Source organism: Thermobia domestica, chromosome 17, assembly GCF_964235325.1.
Source record: "Thermobia domestica chromosome 17, izTheDome1.hap1.1, whole genome shotgun sequence".
Taxonomy (NCBI): Eukaryota; Metazoa; Arthropoda; class Insecta; order Zygentoma; family Lepismatidae; genus Thermobia; species Thermobia domestica.
In genome coordinates, this window is record NC_137470.1 from 115976445 (window position 1) to 115993984 (window position 17540).

A 17540-nucleotide genomic window follows, 5' to 3' on the forward strand; every position below is an offset into this window, starting at 1 on the left:
AAATTTTAATTACACCATTATAATGTTTTTAAGAACGATATTTGTAAAGAACTTAGTATGAACATTTTAAACTATTTTTATTAGCAAAGGATGAATTCACTTTTAATTAAGAGGACAAATTGTGACTGAAGGCGGAAGCAGATATAGACTAATTCTGTTTAAAAAGAAGGGGAGCAGGGCACCAAGTGAAGTTGCATCCTATCTATTTGGCATGGAAATCAGTGTAGGAATTCATTATTTGTAGGGAAGGGGAGACCTACTCGAGCATTTTCGCACACTTTACTAGAGCACAAGCTAAATCCAAACCACACAACAGACTGCGATCCACGCTAATATTTTTTGAGGGGTAAAAATGTATAGCGCTGCCAATAATACGTCATTCTGGCGATAACACGCGGACAAAAGTACAAATAGTAGGCGACCAATCAGATTGTCTCTATATAGTGCACTGGCGGAATGCTTATCATCATGAAGTAATATTACACCGCTGTTAGTCCTGTCCTAGCGCAACCCACTTGTTTACCCTCGCTGATATTGGAGAACGTGCAGTTAATGCTGTGTTGCAATTTAGCGCGAAGCGGCAACCGCGGAGAGCTTTCAAAGACATCAAGTCATCGTTAGCCAATGAAAATTGCGCTCTTTTCTGCTTTACATATTGGTACCACGTGGTTGAAGAACGATTCATAGAGAGGCACGACTATAGTACGTTGTGCATAAAAGCAAGGCGATACAATATCATGGTTCCCTTACAAAACGAGGAGGAAATGTTTGGTGCTAGAGACAGGAATACAATAATCTAAACAACATTGTTGTTTGGGCAAACGTAAACATAACATTTCACCAACATTGTTTCACCCATTGTTCTACTACAGTTTATTTTACCTCAAATTCTCTAAAGTTGATCGTATTGTGTTAAGAAAAGGATACGATTCAAACTATCCAACGTAAAACAAAAATTAAATCAACGTTATTTTTGTATGTTTGCTCAATGATGCCAGGGTTTCGCATTAAACGTTGATCTGGTAACCCTGAAATTGGTGTCTGCATCTTAAAGTTTCTCTCGCACGATGCGCTCTTTCATCCCATAGATATAGAAGTCTGTTCCCTCCTCCTCGGTTCCCCTTTATGTGGATGCCTGATTCCTTGTACGACTCCCAAAAGGGAGATGAAGGCGTGTAAGGTACCAATCTCTTACACTCCGCTGCTTCTAACGGTCACTACAAAAGCACACACATTGCACATAGTTTGAAAATTATACACCTCCCTTACCTCAGTTTTCACATTTAAACAAAGACTAGTGGCGTAAAAATCTAACACCTCACCTTAGAAAAGAATTTCGTTTCCCTCTGAATACACTCGGGACTGAAGAAAATTCCATTTAGTTTAGGTGTATGGACTCAAATTTGCTTCAAAATTAGTATTTCGCTTACAGAAAAAGGGATGGGAAAAGAAACGCAAGATGAACAGTAATGCTAAAAGAGAGGCGATATATCGTGTTTAATATAGTAACAACCTGTCACGTACAAGTTATTCATTACAGAATTCACTATATACAAAGCCTAACCTTCACTCTGTGGAAAATTTAACATTAAATTCACCTAGTTGTTGCGCTGAATAAACTCTCAGCTACATACAGAGTGTCTCTAAAGTGTGTTCCACTTTCAAAACTTTATTATTAGAAAACTATTGTCCTTTAGTTTATGTTGTGGCTCATATATGATATACAGGTCCCTAAGTCTCTTTTTCTTGTATTGTTATAGATTTGTGTAGTTCCAAAGTTGACCACTGAGGCGCTGTTCATCAAAGCAACAATTAATGGAGTTTGGTGATTCTTGAAAGGTGTTCTGCGTGATGGAATAATAATAATAATAATAATAATAATAATAATAATAATAATAATAATAATAATAATAATAATAATAATAATAGATAGATAGATAGATAGATAGATAGATAGATAGATAGATAGATAGATAGATAGATAGATAGATAGATAGATAGATAGATAGATAGATAGATAGATAGATTTTAGATTTGCGGCACTACATTAAGGACTGTGTTTACGTGTCCCCTTTTCCATATGATCTTCATGAACTGCGAATGAGGATGGAAGAAGCTGCACGTCTGTGAAGTTGTCCCGCCCACCTAACGAATTTTTCTTTTTTTATCTACATCGTTAGTTTATCGTTAGTTTACGTTAGTTTTGCTAAAATTATCGTTAGTTTTGCAAAATTTACGATTTTATTCGAGAAATAAATGGGCAGGCTAACTTTACGGTTCCCCGCCTACAAACGAATTTCAAAAGTTTTTCATATCACATCCTTAGTTTATCGTTAGTTTACGTTAGTTTTGCTAAAACTATCGTTAGTTTCGCAAAAATAACGATTTTATTCAAGAAATAAAGTTTCCCGCCAACTGTGAATTAGCCCGCCCATATTGATATCTCATAAAATTCCAACTCATATCGTTAGTTTATCGTTAGTTTACGTTAGTTTTGCTAAAACTATCGTTAGTTTACGTTAGTTTTGCTAAAACTATCGTTAGTTTCGCAAAAATAACGATTTTATTCAAGAAATAAAGTTTCCCGCCAACTGTGAATTAGCCCGCCCATATTGAATTCTCATAAAATTCCAACTCACATCGTTAGTTTACGTTAGTTTTACTAAAACTATCGTTAGTTTTGCAAAAATAACGATTTTATTCGAGAGATAAATGGGCAGGCCAACTTCACGGTTCCCCTCCCACAAACGAATTTCAAAAGTTTTTCATATCACATCCTTAGTTTATCGTTAGTTTACGTTAGTTTTGCTAAAACTATCGTTAGTTTCGCAAAAATAACGATTTTATTCAAGAAATAAAGTTTCCCGCCAACTGTGAATTAGCCCGCCCATATTGAATTCTCATAAAATTCCAACTCATATCGTTAGTTTATCGTTAGTTTACGTTGGATTTGCTAAAACTATCGTTAGTTTCGCAAAAATAACGATTTTATTCGAGAAATAAATGGGCAGGCGAACTTCGCAGTTCCCACTCGCAAATGAATTTCAAAATTTTTTCTATCGCATCGTTAGTTTATCGTTAGTTTACGTTAGTTTTGCTAAAACTATCGTTAGTTTTGCAAAAATAATGATTTTATTCGAGAAATAAAGTTTCCCGCCAGCTGCGAATTAGCCAATCCATATTTAATTTTCTTAAACTTCCTACTCATATCGTTAGTTTGACGTTAGTTTAGATTAGTTTTGCTAAAATTAACGTTTGTTTTGGAAAAATAACGATTTTATTCGACAAATAAAAGTTCCCGCCAAATGTAAACCCTAACAGCACATTTACATAACAGGCATACGTAAGAAGTATATAAGGCACATACTGGACACATTCTCATGTACTGTATCTGAGGGAACATGATAGGCGTGTGCCTGCTATGTAATTGTGTTTACATTTGGCGGGATCTTTTAATTCTCGAATAAAATCGTTATTTTCGCGAAACTAACGATAGTTTTAGCAAAACTAACGTAAACTAACGATAAACTAACGATATGAGTTGGAATTTTATGAGAATTCAATATGGGTGGGCTAATTCACAGTTGGCGGGAAACTTTATTTCTCGCATAAAATCGTTATTTTTGCGAAACTAACGATAGTTTTACCAAAACTAACGTAAACTAACGATAAACTAACGATGTGATATGAAAAACTTTTGAAATTCGTTTCTGGGCGGGGAACCGTGAAGTTGGCCTGCCCATTTATTTTTCGAATAAAATCGTTGTTTTTGCAAAACTAACGATACTTTTAGTAAAACTAACGTAAACTAACGATAAACTAACGATGTGAGTTGGAATTTTATGAGAATTCAATATGAGCGGGCTAATTCACAGTTGGCGGGAAACTTTATTTCTTGAATAAAATCGTTATTTTTGCGAAACTAACGATAGTTTTAGCAAAACTAACGTAAACTAACGATAAACTAACGATATGAGTTGGAATTTTATGAGAATTCAATATGGGCGGGCTAATTCGCAGTTGGCGGGAAACTTTATTTCTCGCATAAAATCGTTATTTTTGCGAAACTAACGATAGTTTTACCAAAACTAACGTAAACTAACGATAAACTAACGATGTGATATGAAAAACTTTTGAAATTCGTTTGTGGGCGGGGAACCGTGAAGTTGGCCTGCCCATTTATTTTTCGAATAAAATCGTTATTTTTGCGAAACTAACGATAGTTTTAGCAAAACTAACGTAAACTAACGATAAACTAACGATGTGATATGAGAAACTTTTGAAATTCGTTTGTGGGCGGGGAACCGTGAAGTTGGCCTGCCCATTTATTTTTCGAATAAAATCGTTATTTTTGCAAAACTAACGATAGTTTTAGTAAAACTAACGTAAACTAACGATAAACTAACGATGTGAGTTGGAATTTTATGAGAATTCAATATGGGCGGGCTAATTCACAGTTGGCGGGAAACTTTATTTCTTGAATAAAACCATTATTTTTGCGAAACTAACGATAGTTTCAGCAAAACTAACATAAACTAACGATAAACTAACGATATGAGTTGGAATTTTATGAGAATTCAATATGGGCGGGCTAATTCACAGTTGACGGGAAACTTTATTTCTCGAATAAAATCGTTATTTTTGCGAAACTAACGATAGTTTTAGCAAAACTAACGTAAACTAACGATAAACTAACGATGTGATATGAAAAACTTTTGAAATTCGTTTGTGGGCGGGGAACCGTGAAGTTGGCCTGCCCATTTATTTTTCGAATAAAATCGTTATTTTTGCAAAACTAACGATAATTTTAGCAAAACTAACGTAAACTAACGATAAAGTAACGATGTAGATAAGAAAAAGAAAAATTCATTAGGTGGGCGGGACAACTTCGCAGACGTAGAAGCTGCAGTTATGGTCACAACGGACATACTACTCAGAGTTTGGTAAGAGCTAGATACAGTAGTTTTATAGGAGTCAGATATTTATATGGGTGTTTTACCCCAAAAATACACTTTCACAGACGATAAGTAATACGTATATCAAGTTTGGTTAAAATTGCTCCAGGCGTTGCAGAGTTATCCTAGAACATACATACATCTATTTTTATATACATTGAAGATATGAACACACAGTATACACTTACAGAGTTAGAACTATGTAATTAAATTTACATTGTAGTTCACACAGTAGAGAACAACGCTTCAGGTACTAAAGCTTTGATTACAATTTATACATATATATATACATGTATATATATATATATATATATATATATATATATATATATATATATATATATATATATATATATAATGTCCAACCAAAATGAAATCTCCTATTTCATATCCATCGTTCTTTACATACAAAAGGGTTGCTTTTCAGAGTAACACTACACTTTTTGTCGCTAGTTCAACGTTCTCCAAATTAAAAATGTTACACTTTAAATACCACATTCTACATCTACATATTGTCGAACAACATCGTGTAGGAGGAAAATATATAATTATTACTCACATTTAAAAATACTAAATTTAAAGAACTAAAAAGTGAAAAAACAATAAACAACAACAACAACAAAATACAAAGAAACCGTGCGGTATACCAAACAAGCATTATCATACACTTTACCCATGAAGTTACAGTTATCTGAAGCATGTATCTCTTCTTTCGAAACGAAAGTAACATGATTTCAGTGAGGATAAAACGCGGTAAAACGGTGAGCCAATTTACACAAATTTATTTCACAATTTTCAGGAAAATGGGGTCTTCTATTGGGGGTATGACCATGATACCTCGCTTTAAAGACAACAAACATCTAAAGATACTTTTTCATAATTTATGCTGCAATTTAAGTTGTGTGAACTGCAGGAGTAACAGTCAATCAGATTCGACTAATGTCAGGGAAGAGTGTCGCTGTCGCCGCTATTTCTCTTCACGTCAGAAGTATAAGAGGGGGGAGTCAGCAGTTTATCAATCTTAACAGCTTCATAAGGAAAATATACCCGAGAAATTACGAGAATGTTGTTAGTATATTTATAGTGGTAAATAAACTACTACTCTATATCGAAAACCACTCTATGAGTTGTTTCTGTAATCTAATTGAAAAATATACAAGATAACTTACTAGATAGATAGAAAAAAAAACACTTTATACATAACCCCAATATTTTAATTACGTCTACGAAGATTCATTGGCAGTTGTTACCTCAGCACAAGTCCTTATATTTGTTTGTGTCGAGAACCTCCCACTTGCCCTACCCATGATTTAAAGTTTTAATCTGAGTTTGGTATTTGTATATTCGTTGTCTGTGCCACGTTTTTTTTTTTTTTTTTTTTTTTTTTTTTGGTTCTTAGAGAATATTTATATATAACACACAGCTAAATGGCAATGTTATAAATTGGTATGCCATTTGTATTATAATGCCAACTGGAGGACTATCTCTGTTTCGTTTGAATAACCCTAAACTTTAAAAGATTTCCGAAGGAAGCTGGAATTAGAATCCATCTCTGCTACGACTTTGCTTACGAACACATATCAAAATTATTCAACATAACTTGCCCTGAACTTAAAAGTTTGTTGTACTCAACTTCACGCTATCTTACTACGCCTAAACCTACTTCCGCTTAAATATCAGAAACAGTTCCGATCTTTCGACTTTATTCAAACTCAACATCAAAATACTCCTGGCTATAGACACCTTGACGGGGTTATAGAGTTGGATCGTAGTTTAGCTCTGTCTAAATCATTAACTCAGCCTGCATGAGTGTACTAGTATGCCGAAGAAGATAACAGCTGAGAAACTATGCGATCGTTTCCAGACATTCATTCCTAGTACTTGGTTTCTCAACACAAGTAGACACAACAACCTATTACATTCTTTGCAATCCTGTATCCCCAGAATTCATTTCAGTTTAAAATATTCAAATGAAAACAATTTCAGCGGCTATCATGATTGCTGAAATAGAACATCTCGGAGTACACAAGACTAATTTCAACATTGAATTTAATCAAAAAGAAGAGAAACAAATATACGAAAGCCAAACTTGAACACGCTGAATGCTGAATTTTCTCCTTCTCTTCAGATGAAAAGTGTCACAACAGAATATGAGTGTGTCTTGCTGTTCTACCAATTGAAGTACACAGCAGTCGTTCCGAAGAAACGTGCTCAAAGTTTTGCATTTGAATTTATTTTCTTTATGCGTACGTAATTTTAAAACACTTTTCCTTCTTATTTCTTTTAAGATAGCATCACAAAACCTTAGCATATTTCGACTAGTTCGTTTACTTTTTCTTTCCTGCAGATGTGATATTAAAAAGAAAAACAATAGTAACAAGTGCTGATGTTTTTACGAATTCAAACAAAGAAGGCTTAAATTTACGTTAGCGTTGGATTTCATGTCGTTCCGCTGTAGAAAGTAGCATTGATATGCAACTGAACTACAACGCAAAAAAAAAAAAAAAAAAATGCACCAACCTACGCTAAGTGGTCACTAACTAACTCTATGGCCTACGGAACCCGGAGGTTTAATGCCGCTTTCACAGAAGCTCTCCGTTGATTTCTGTAATTGGCCTATTGGCCAGTTTTTACTTTGGATTCCTATTTCTGCAAGATCTATCTTAATATTGTCCTCACATCTGCGCCTATGTATTCCTAACGATCTTTTCTCAATTTGATTTGCAGTTAAAACTTTGAAAGCGTTCCTACTTTATTTCTTTCCGGGTACATAACCTGCTCAGCTGAACCTCCTAGACTTGATGACCCTAGCAGTGTTTGGTAAATGGTATAAATTATGCAGTTCGTTGTTATGACGTTTCCGCCATTTCCCATTTCCGCTCCTCTTGGGTCCGAATATTCGTCTCAGGATCTTGTTTCCAAATACTTTCAGTCTACTTTCTTCCCTCAGAGTAAGCGACCATGTTTCACAATCATACAGCACAACAGGCATGATTATCGTTTTATATATCAAGCTAAGTAGTCACTACAAGATAATGTTGCATCTAGTCGGCGTCAGGGGAGAGCCAGCGTTTCTGTAGGAAACAAGTGTGTTAGCGACGGTGAGTATGTTCATAAAGAAAGAATTGTATGTTTCATAATTGACTAGATATTGTGTTCTCATGATTGAAAGCAGTGCTATTTTTTTCGTGCTTAAGAATACCAAGCCCTTATGCAAATACAAACTTGATCTCAAAATAATGCCGTACTTAGGATCCAAAGACTCATCGACTGGAAAGCACAATGTATATGGTAAACTCCTATCTGCGTTTCGATCTACACAAAGGTCTGTTTTCTAAAAGAATTCTCAAATATGAATTTATATAGCCTACACATATTATTTATACGAGCATATCATGTCGATTACTTGCACCGCTGTTTCTCCCTGCGCGGTCCAACCCATTTGTTTACTCTCGTTGACCTTGAAACAAGTGAGGTTAATGCTGTGTTGCAATTTAGCGCACAACCCTGAAGTTTCCCGGCTTTTGTTTATTGGCATGACGTGGCAACAGCCGAATAATTTCAAGGTCATCAGCAGCCAATGGCAAGCGCGCTGTCTTCTGCTTTAGACGGTAGTACTATGTAATTGGAAAACAGTTCATACAGCGCCACGACTACAATTATTTTGATTTTATTATTCGTATGGCATTTGGGGACTTGTAGTTTCCGTAAACTTACATCTGGAAACTTATGTCGCTATTAAAAATTATCAAATATATTTGTTAATTATTTCGTTTTAGTTATACATTCAGTGTGTTCCGAAATTTTAGTTTTAATGAAAAAGAACAATAAATTATTATAAGGATTTAATGAATAAAGTTCTACAGATGAATAATATATTGATTCCTACATCTCATTCAGCTGAAAAAAATAGGGCTATTAACTCAGGCTACTTTGTTAACGGATTTGATACCTTAATATCTGAACAGCTGATGGTGCATTACTTCCGTCCATTGTCAGTGAGTTACGCACACGATAACTCTTAAAGGAAAATTATTTTGAAAGAGGAAAACTGTTTCTTGCAATAGATAGCTAGAATAATTAACTTGAACAAGTTCGTTAACACAGACAATCAGTCAAGATTTTAAGGGGTAATTGTGACTTTACAAGATAACCCTTTAACGAAGGCGAAATTGTGTATTATGCTTCTTGTAAACGCAGTAGAAGTTACACGTCTAGCCGTTAGATGGCAGTAAACGTCATGTAGCGGTTGACATCTACCAGATGAAATTTAGACTTTTAGTGTGTTATCCCTTTAACTGTCTACCAGAGCTTGTTTGTGTACTATATATTTATGTAGTACATATAAACAAATAAACAAATTTATTGTTGTTTGTCTTCTAACGTTTACATACATACTACTTGCAAATCTATATATATAAAAGAGAACGTACAATTTTTTGTCCGCTCATCACGCTAATACGGCTGAACCAATTTCTTTCATTTTTGGGGGGTTTTTAGGATTTGGACCCTAGATGGTTTTTATCATATCACTATAATTTTTAATTACCAGTGTCTTGAGATAATTGACCATTCAAGTGTCCATAACGTACAAATCCTTTGTTATTAGTTCATCATAGGTAAAAATAAACGTATTTATATGCAACCCGCATGACCGTGTCACTCGGCGGGTTAACATAAATGACAGGCGATATACAGCGGAAAATAGCTTGAATCTTCTGTTTAAAATTTTTTAATTGATTTGCTTATTTTTACAGACACTTTTACAATATGCCAGCACCGGGATGACCGCAGCGAAGCGGGGCGGGTTAACATAAATGACAGGCGATATAATGTTAAGATTTACTGCAATCTTCTATGGTTTTTATCATATCACTTGAAAGCGAAAAAGTAAAAATTATCTAAGTAACAAAGTTTATTGCGTTCCGGGGTGACCGCAGCGAAGCGGGGTGAACGCTGCTAGTCTATATTATAAAATTAAAAGTGACTATGCTTGTGACTCTTAATCTCTTGAACCACCCGACCGATCTTGATCAAATTTTCAACCTAAATGCAGTTCTGGCCTGGGAGTGTTTTTAGCTATTTACTTTGACAGTAGAACTTAGGGGGAGGGTGATATAGAAAAATAAATAAAATTTAATAACTCTTGAACCACCCGACCAATCATGACCAAATTTTCAATGTAGATGAGGTTTGTGACTCGCATGATTTTTATTATTTCACTTTGATTGAGTAACGTAGATGAGGGGCTGGAGGGGGAGATATACAAAAATCAATAAATGTAAAAATAAAAGTGACTATGTTCGTGAATTAATAATTTTGAACCACCCGATAGATCTCAATCAAATTTTTAACATATATGAACTTCAAACCTGAAAAGATTTTAATCATTTCATTTTGACAGTAGATCTTAGGAAAGGGGGAGGGGAGTAGGGGAAATATATGAAAATGAATAAAACTTAATAACTCTTGAACCACTCAACTGATCTCGATCAAACTTTCAACATAGATAAATTTCGGCCCTGGAATGTTTTCTTCACTTCACTTTTACAGTGCAACGAAGGGGAAGAGGATGGGGAGATATATGTCATAAAAGTAAAAATAAAAATGACTGTCTTTGTGACTTCATCACGTTTAAACCACCCGACCGATCTTAACCAAATTTTCAACATAGATGAGGTTCGGACCTGGAATGTTTATATATATATATATATATATATATATATATATATATATATATATATATATATATATATATATGTGTGTGTGTGTGTGTGTGTGTGTGTGTGTGTAAAAAGACTTGTGACTTCGTCTGCTTTAACCACAGGACCGATCTCGATCAAATTTTCGACCTAGATGATATTTAAAAGTGAGGCGATTTTTGTCATATCACTTTAACGATGTAACTTAAAGGAAGGGAAAGACATTTACAAATGATAAAAAATGACCTATATTAGTGTCGAAATTAAAGTTTTTGAGGTCGCTGAAATGAGCAGTGGCACTTCTGATGCCATTTAAATTCAAATTCAGCCCCACAATAATTGTGGGAGGGACTGGTATATATATATATATATATATATATATATATATATATATATATATATATATATATATATATATATATATATAATCAAAATGACCAATATCAGTGTCGAATCCAATTTTCGGGATCGCCGAGATGAACAATGACACTTCCGATGCCGTGCCCTACAACATGGGGAGGGGAGGAGGATATATAAAAATCATCGAAAATGACCGATACCAGAGAGCGTTTTAGTAATAGTAAAAAGTGACTGACTAACGGAACATGTTACTATTTTCTCTTAATTTAACCCAGCGATGCGGGTAATTGAGGCTAGTAGAAAATAACATTGAGAAATCTATCTGAAGAATTGAATTAAAATAAAGTGAAATATTCCAGTTTAACGTCCAACGTTTATGCTCCTTAGGCTAAGGGAGACGGATGATTAAGCCAAGTTAATGATGAATAAAGAATTGGTGGAATGAGAAAGTTTGAGGAAACGGAAGTGTCCCAAGAAAACCCACGGACACGATATTGTCCACCACAAACTTACCTGTCCAGGGATCGAACCAAGGACCCCACGCAACAGAGGTAAACGTTGTAACAGTGAGCCACCGTGCCTTCTGAAAGAATTTAGAAAGAAATCTAGAAATTAATTGTAATTTTCAACGCTGCCGACAAACAAACTAATTTTCACCTCTTTTTTTTTAATTTACCCGGATATGTGTTTCTTTTCAATTTAACACAAGAAATAAGTGTACTATTACAACAGGTGGGGTACACTACGAACAATGCCTTTCAAAGCTATTTTTCTCCTGTTTAAATTGCTCTTATTCGGAAACGCGGAAAGTCGTCTAAAAGGAGGAAGAGAATAGTTAAGCAAGAATAGGAAAAAAGATGTAAATGAAAATGAAAAAAAAGAGATATGGCAAGAAAACAAAGAAATCTTCTATGTATCACGTCATGGGTATTAGCTGGATACAATAGAAGCAGAGAAGTGTACCAAAAAAAAAACTGAAATAACACAGACAAGAAGTAGGTATACATATAAACCTGGTTTTCAAAGCGAAAAAAAATAGAGAATTGCTGCTTATTTAACAAAAGGCGAGATCTAAAATGAAAGAAAGCTACTCTTAACAAAAGCAACATGAATGAACAAAAATAGAAAAAAAGGACAACAAATGAAGACTGAAACCAACGGGAAAATCATATTGTTAAAAAAAAGTTTGTTTTTTTTTTTCTTCATTTCTCCCTTCCCTTGAATTTTCAACCCTTCACGTTGGTTGATGAAAAAAGTAACTGGATGAACGATATGTTTTAATTTATTAATGAAATTTTCTTCCTCTCCTTCCATCCACTTTTCCTTTCTTTTTTTTTCCAAAGTATGTTATCGAACTTGAATGACTGCAAACATTCATCAAATCGAATTCAATAAGCAAAAACTTTGTGTCATACAAAGAAAAAGAAAAAAAAACTAGTTACAAACGTCCAATATATATAGTCTCTTATCGTCCGACAAATGAAGCCGAAAACTAATTCATATACGTCACATGTATCTAATAAACGTACAAAGAATAAGAATAATAACAATATTCTGTTGTAGAAAAACGAGAATAAATGGTAAAATTATTTAAGAAAAATGACACTCCTTTGGAAGTAGGGTATTTGCACGACAAGAAAATTGATTATTTAATTTTCTTCAGATTAACGTTTTTTTTCCGTCTGCAAAGTTAACCATTGGCCATTCAGAAGAAATCAATTAAGCAACATAATCCATTCTAAGTACAGCGGTGCTAAATGAATAATGAATGTTCTGACCTCGGAATCGTGATTATTCTGGTTAAAATCACACGCCAGGACATTCTAGCTGAAGTTCTCATTCAATTCTATTAGGTAAATACTGGAACAAACCCTACGTAGGCTTTGACCTGTTTCATTCGAAAAAAGCACTTGTATTTTTTTTTTTTTTTAATTCTTGATATCCTAATCCTAACTATATATAAACTGCATGAACTGACATAGATAAAAAATGTACTTTCGTTTGACGTGGAAAGTTGAAATTTTGCATGATTGTAATTTTTTGGGACTAACAGACAGAAAAGTTGCCAAAAGTGAATATTTTTAATTTTTAGGGGGTCTAAAGGGGGGATGAAGAATTTCCCCATGTTATTTAAATGGGTGTTTTTTTTTTTTTTGTTTTTTTTTACCTATAATCTCATGTTTTAGGAACTTGGAATTGGAACAAACACTTGAAATTCGATTTTCTTGTAAGTTTTCGTTAATGTTGCCTAAGTAAATCACTAAAAATAAAAATTTCCAACTTTAGAGTGGTTTTATGGAGAACTGAAAAATCTTCCCCATGTTATTTATATGTGACACCTTTTACACAGAAAAAAATATTGGGCACTTTCTGTAGGGCTACAATGATTAAATTTGACATGATTGTAGCTTTTCAGGACTAACAGACAAAAAACATTGCCAAAACCGAATATTTTTATTTTTAGAATGTCTAAAGGGGCGACAAATAATTCCCGTGTTAATTAAATGGGTGTTTTCTTGGGATACAAAATCTTATCTTTTAGATAGTTGAAATACGAACAGAAACTTGAAATTTTGTGGAATTGTGGGTTTAAGAGTGCGAGGCCGTAGGTCGAGTAAACGTGGAAGTCAGGGGGTGAAGCCCCCAGTTTGGTCAAATTCAGAAAATGCAAAGAGCAAATGCACTAACTCCACTCTTGATGCAAAGGCTGATATATAAGAGACGCGAGACCGTGGGCCGAGCACACGCGGGGGTCTGGGGGCAGAGCTCCCAGCTGGGCCAAGTCCAAGAAACGTTAAAAGAAAATGCACAAAATTCACTCTTTGTTGCAAAGGCTGATATATAAGAGACGTGAGGCCGTAGACGGAGCAAACATGGGGGTCTAGGGGCGGAGCCCCCAGCTAGTTTTCAGTATAAAATGGTACTCTAGCCCAGCAAAGTTCCGAATATACAAATGTGCTAGGCAGTGGTTTTTGAAATGCAAATCAAAGTTGCCCTAGCTCACAGGCAATGCACGCAAAACACAAATTGCAATTATCTATTGCGCAGTTACAGCTGGTGTCTGACGTGGCTGCACGTGCTGTAAACCAAACGACAGGAAGGATTGTTCGGCAGCCTCTGCAAAGGAGGATCGATTCGAGGACCTCCTCTTTTTTAAGTCGGTTAATAACATGAATACAGACTTGTCTGTTATTCTAGAGATTAATGAGAAAAACTAATAAATTTTACACATCCAAGGAAGTAATTTCTACCATTCCTAAAATTAGTAACTAACTATTCGATAGTTATCGTATCACTGAACATTGTTGTAACTGTAAAATGTTAAAAGAGAACACCTTTCTATCTATACGAATAACTAACTAGGGGACGCGCTGGCTCAGTACCTCACCTCTGGCACGTGTGGTACCTGGTCAATTCGAGCCAAGGTGGCTTTGTGGTGGTACCTGGTCAGCTCAAGCCAAGTGGGCTTTGTAGTGGTAACTGGTAAGCTCAAGGTAATTGGGATTTGTGGTGGTACCTGGTCAGCTCAAGCCAAGTGGGCTTTGTAGTGGTACCTGGTCAGCTCAAGCCAAGTGGGCTTTGTAGTGGTACCTGGTCAGCTCAAGCCAAGTGGGCTTTGTGGTGGTACCTAGTCAGCTCAAGCCAAGTGGGTTTTGTAGTGGTACCTGGTAAGCTCAAGGCAAGTGGGCTTTGTAGTGGTACCTGGTCAGCTCAAGCCAAGTGGGCTTTGTAGTGGTACCTGGTGAGCTCAAGGCAAGTGGGCTTTGTAGTGGTACCTGGTGAGCTCAAGGCAAGTGGGCTTTGTAGTGGTACCTGGTAAGCTCAAGCCAAGTGGGCTTTGTAGTGGTACCTGGTGAGCTCAAGCCAAGTGGGCTTTGTAGTGGTACCTGGTAAGCTCAAGCCAAGTGGGCTTTGTAGTGGTACCTGGTCAGCTCAAGCCAAGTGGGCTTTGTAGTGGTACCTGGTCAGCTCAAGCCAAGTGGGCTTTGTAGTGGTACCTGGTGAGCTCAAGGCAAGTGGGCTTTGTAGTGGTACCTGGTCAGCTCAAGCCAAGTGGGCTTTGTAGTGGTACCTGGTCAGCTCAAGCCAAGTGGGCTTTGTGGTGGTACCTAGTCAGCTCAAGCCAAGTGGGTTTTGTAGTGGTACCTGGTAAGCTCAAGGCAAGTGGGCTTTGTAGTGGTACCTGGTCAGCTCAAGCCAAGTGGGCTTTGTAGTGGTACCTGGTGAGCTCAAGGCAAGTGGGCTCTGTAGTGGTACCTGGTGAGCTCAAGGCAAGTGGGCTTTGTAGTGGTACCTGGTAAGCTCAAGCCAAGTGGGCTTTGTAGTGGTACCTGGTGAGCTCAAGGCAAGTGGGCTTTGTAGTGGTACCTGGTAAGCTCAAGGCAAGTGGGCTTTGTAGTGGTACCTGGTCAGCTCAAGCCAAGTGGGCTTTGTAGTGGTACCTGGTCAGCTCAAGCCAAGTGGGCTTTGTAGTGGTACCTGGTCAGCTCAAGGCAAGTGGGCTTTGTAGTGGTACCTGGTCAGCTCAAGCCAAGTGGGCTTTGTAGTGGTACCTGCTCAGCTCAAGCCAAGTGGGCTTTGTGGTGGTATCTGGTCAGTTCAAGCAAAGTGAACTTTGTGATGGACAAATGCTGTGTGCGTGGATTTTCTCGGGCTTGTCTCATTTCCTCCCACTTTCTTCAACAAACCATTTTCATCCATTTCATCATCACTGTCCCTTTTTATTTATGTGCATAATCGTGGAGTTAAATTCAAATAAAAGAATAATAATTAATTACTTCATTTATTAGTTTAGCAATTACGATGGGAAATAACCAAATTAAGCTCCTCAGTCACCGGATTATGAAGCATGAACGTTCGATAAATAATAAATCATTGAAGCTAAAGATATTTGCACAAACAAACAAAAAAAAAAGATAAAGTAGAAAATAAAGAAATCAAAATAACTTACCAGCAGAAAACAATTCAAGAACAAATGCAGTTCAAGTTGAGTACATACCTGGAAAGAAAAAGAAATAAAATTATTAGTATAGTCAGTCAATATGCTAGAAAAAATATATGTAATATTATATAGTAATGTTTTTAAGTTAATATATATTACAAGGAATATATTACAAGGAATAAATTACATTAAAATAAATTACACTAAAATAAATTACAAGGAATAACAACTTACTTTCATAAAGCATCTAATAAATTATTGTTAACAAAATATATACAGCTTCAATAAGAATAGGATAGTGATATGATTGTGCTGTGTATATAAAGGACTTGAAAATGTAGACTCCCCATTCATCAATATAACTTTGTCTGACGCCTCGGTGAAATTTATTTATTTATTTTACGTTCTGCCAGGATTTTGTTTTGGTTCCTTTTTAGAATCAGCCGACTAAACTTCCTACTCTACACCTTCCGCCAGTGGGCGGATATGCACGTGCTAGGTGTTAGAATGGTTGGCCAATGGGCAATGTTTATATTCCTGAAGAGAAGAGATGTTCGTCTTAATCCACCCCCTTCCACAAATCTCGATCCGCGCTGCTTTTATTTTGCTATAAGATAAAGACGAAAGCACTGGACTTCTGCCAGACTAAGTTTTCTTGTCTGTTCAGTATCCTGGAATATTTCCAAAACACCAACACCATTTTCTATGCGTCAGCACCAAGTAGTATAACACAAACTTGCTCTCAAAAATCCTCGCTGCTTCAAAACCCTTCCTACTAAATTCCCCTGCACACAGGCCCGTGCCAAAGATTGTAAAACGTCATCTGAAACGCTACCCTTTTCTTCATAACTCTACGAGATTCCCTCCTCCCTCCGCTTCATCTTTCTTCTTACAAGGGAAAAGAAAAGAAAAGAATCACTGTTGCGAACTTGGCTCGCTTCCCGCTAAATCTATTTAGTGGACAGTGTTGCAAAGTTTTGTGATGGTTTCGGCTTGTCACTTCTTCGGACGCGTGGTCAAGTCAAGGTAAGCCATGGTTGGTAGCCCGAGACAGCTTTCCTCCGTCGCTTTGGCTGAGTATGCAGGTCTTTATAGCATCTCTCTACATCATGAGGCTAACGATGTGTCAAAAACAATCTTCTAACAGTTCAAACAGTTTATAAAGTAACAAACTGCCTCGAGAACACGAAGAATACTTCATAAATTCGTGGTTTCATATTTCGCATATTAGCAGAATGATCTAGCAGTTGTATGCATGTATATTACAGCACTAACTAATTTAATATTCGTTAAAACGACCATTCAGAGTTACCTTGTGTCCATATTGTTAGTGCACCCGCCTTTGGCGCGGAACAACCGAGTTCGATTCCTGATGGGAGCATATGTGGTTCGGACTCCAAGTTAAACTGTTGCTCTATGTCTCACATAACTTGAGTGATGTAAAGATTGTTGAACTCTAAGAGAGTGTTGAACTCCAAGAAAATGTTGAACTCAAAGATAATGTTTAATTCTAAGAGGATATTGAATTCTAAGAGGAGTTGAACTATAAGACGATGTTGCACTCTAAAAGTATGTTGAACT

At 36.1% G+C, this 17540-nt stretch overlaps 1 protein-coding gene and 1 long non-coding RNA gene across 2 annotated transcripts in view; both read right to left on the reverse strand.

Annotated features, from left to right (window-relative positions):
• Positions 1 to 16757, reverse strand: part of LOC145674304 (uncharacterized) — a 59853-nt gene extending 43096 nt beyond the window's left edge. Inside the window, exons 1-2 of the long non-coding RNA XR_014128887.1 lie at positions 16194 to 16757; positions 15969 to 16016 (exon numbers count right to left, since the gene is read on the reverse strand). This is a non-coding gene — a long non-coding RNA (uncharacterized LOC145674304). The remainder of the gene's footprint in view (positions 1 to 15968; positions 16017 to 16193) is intronic.
• Positions 1 to 17540, reverse strand: part of LOC145674303 (uncharacterized) — a 256086-nt gene that overhangs the window by 141849 nt on the left and 96697 nt on the right. The window lies entirely within an intron of this gene.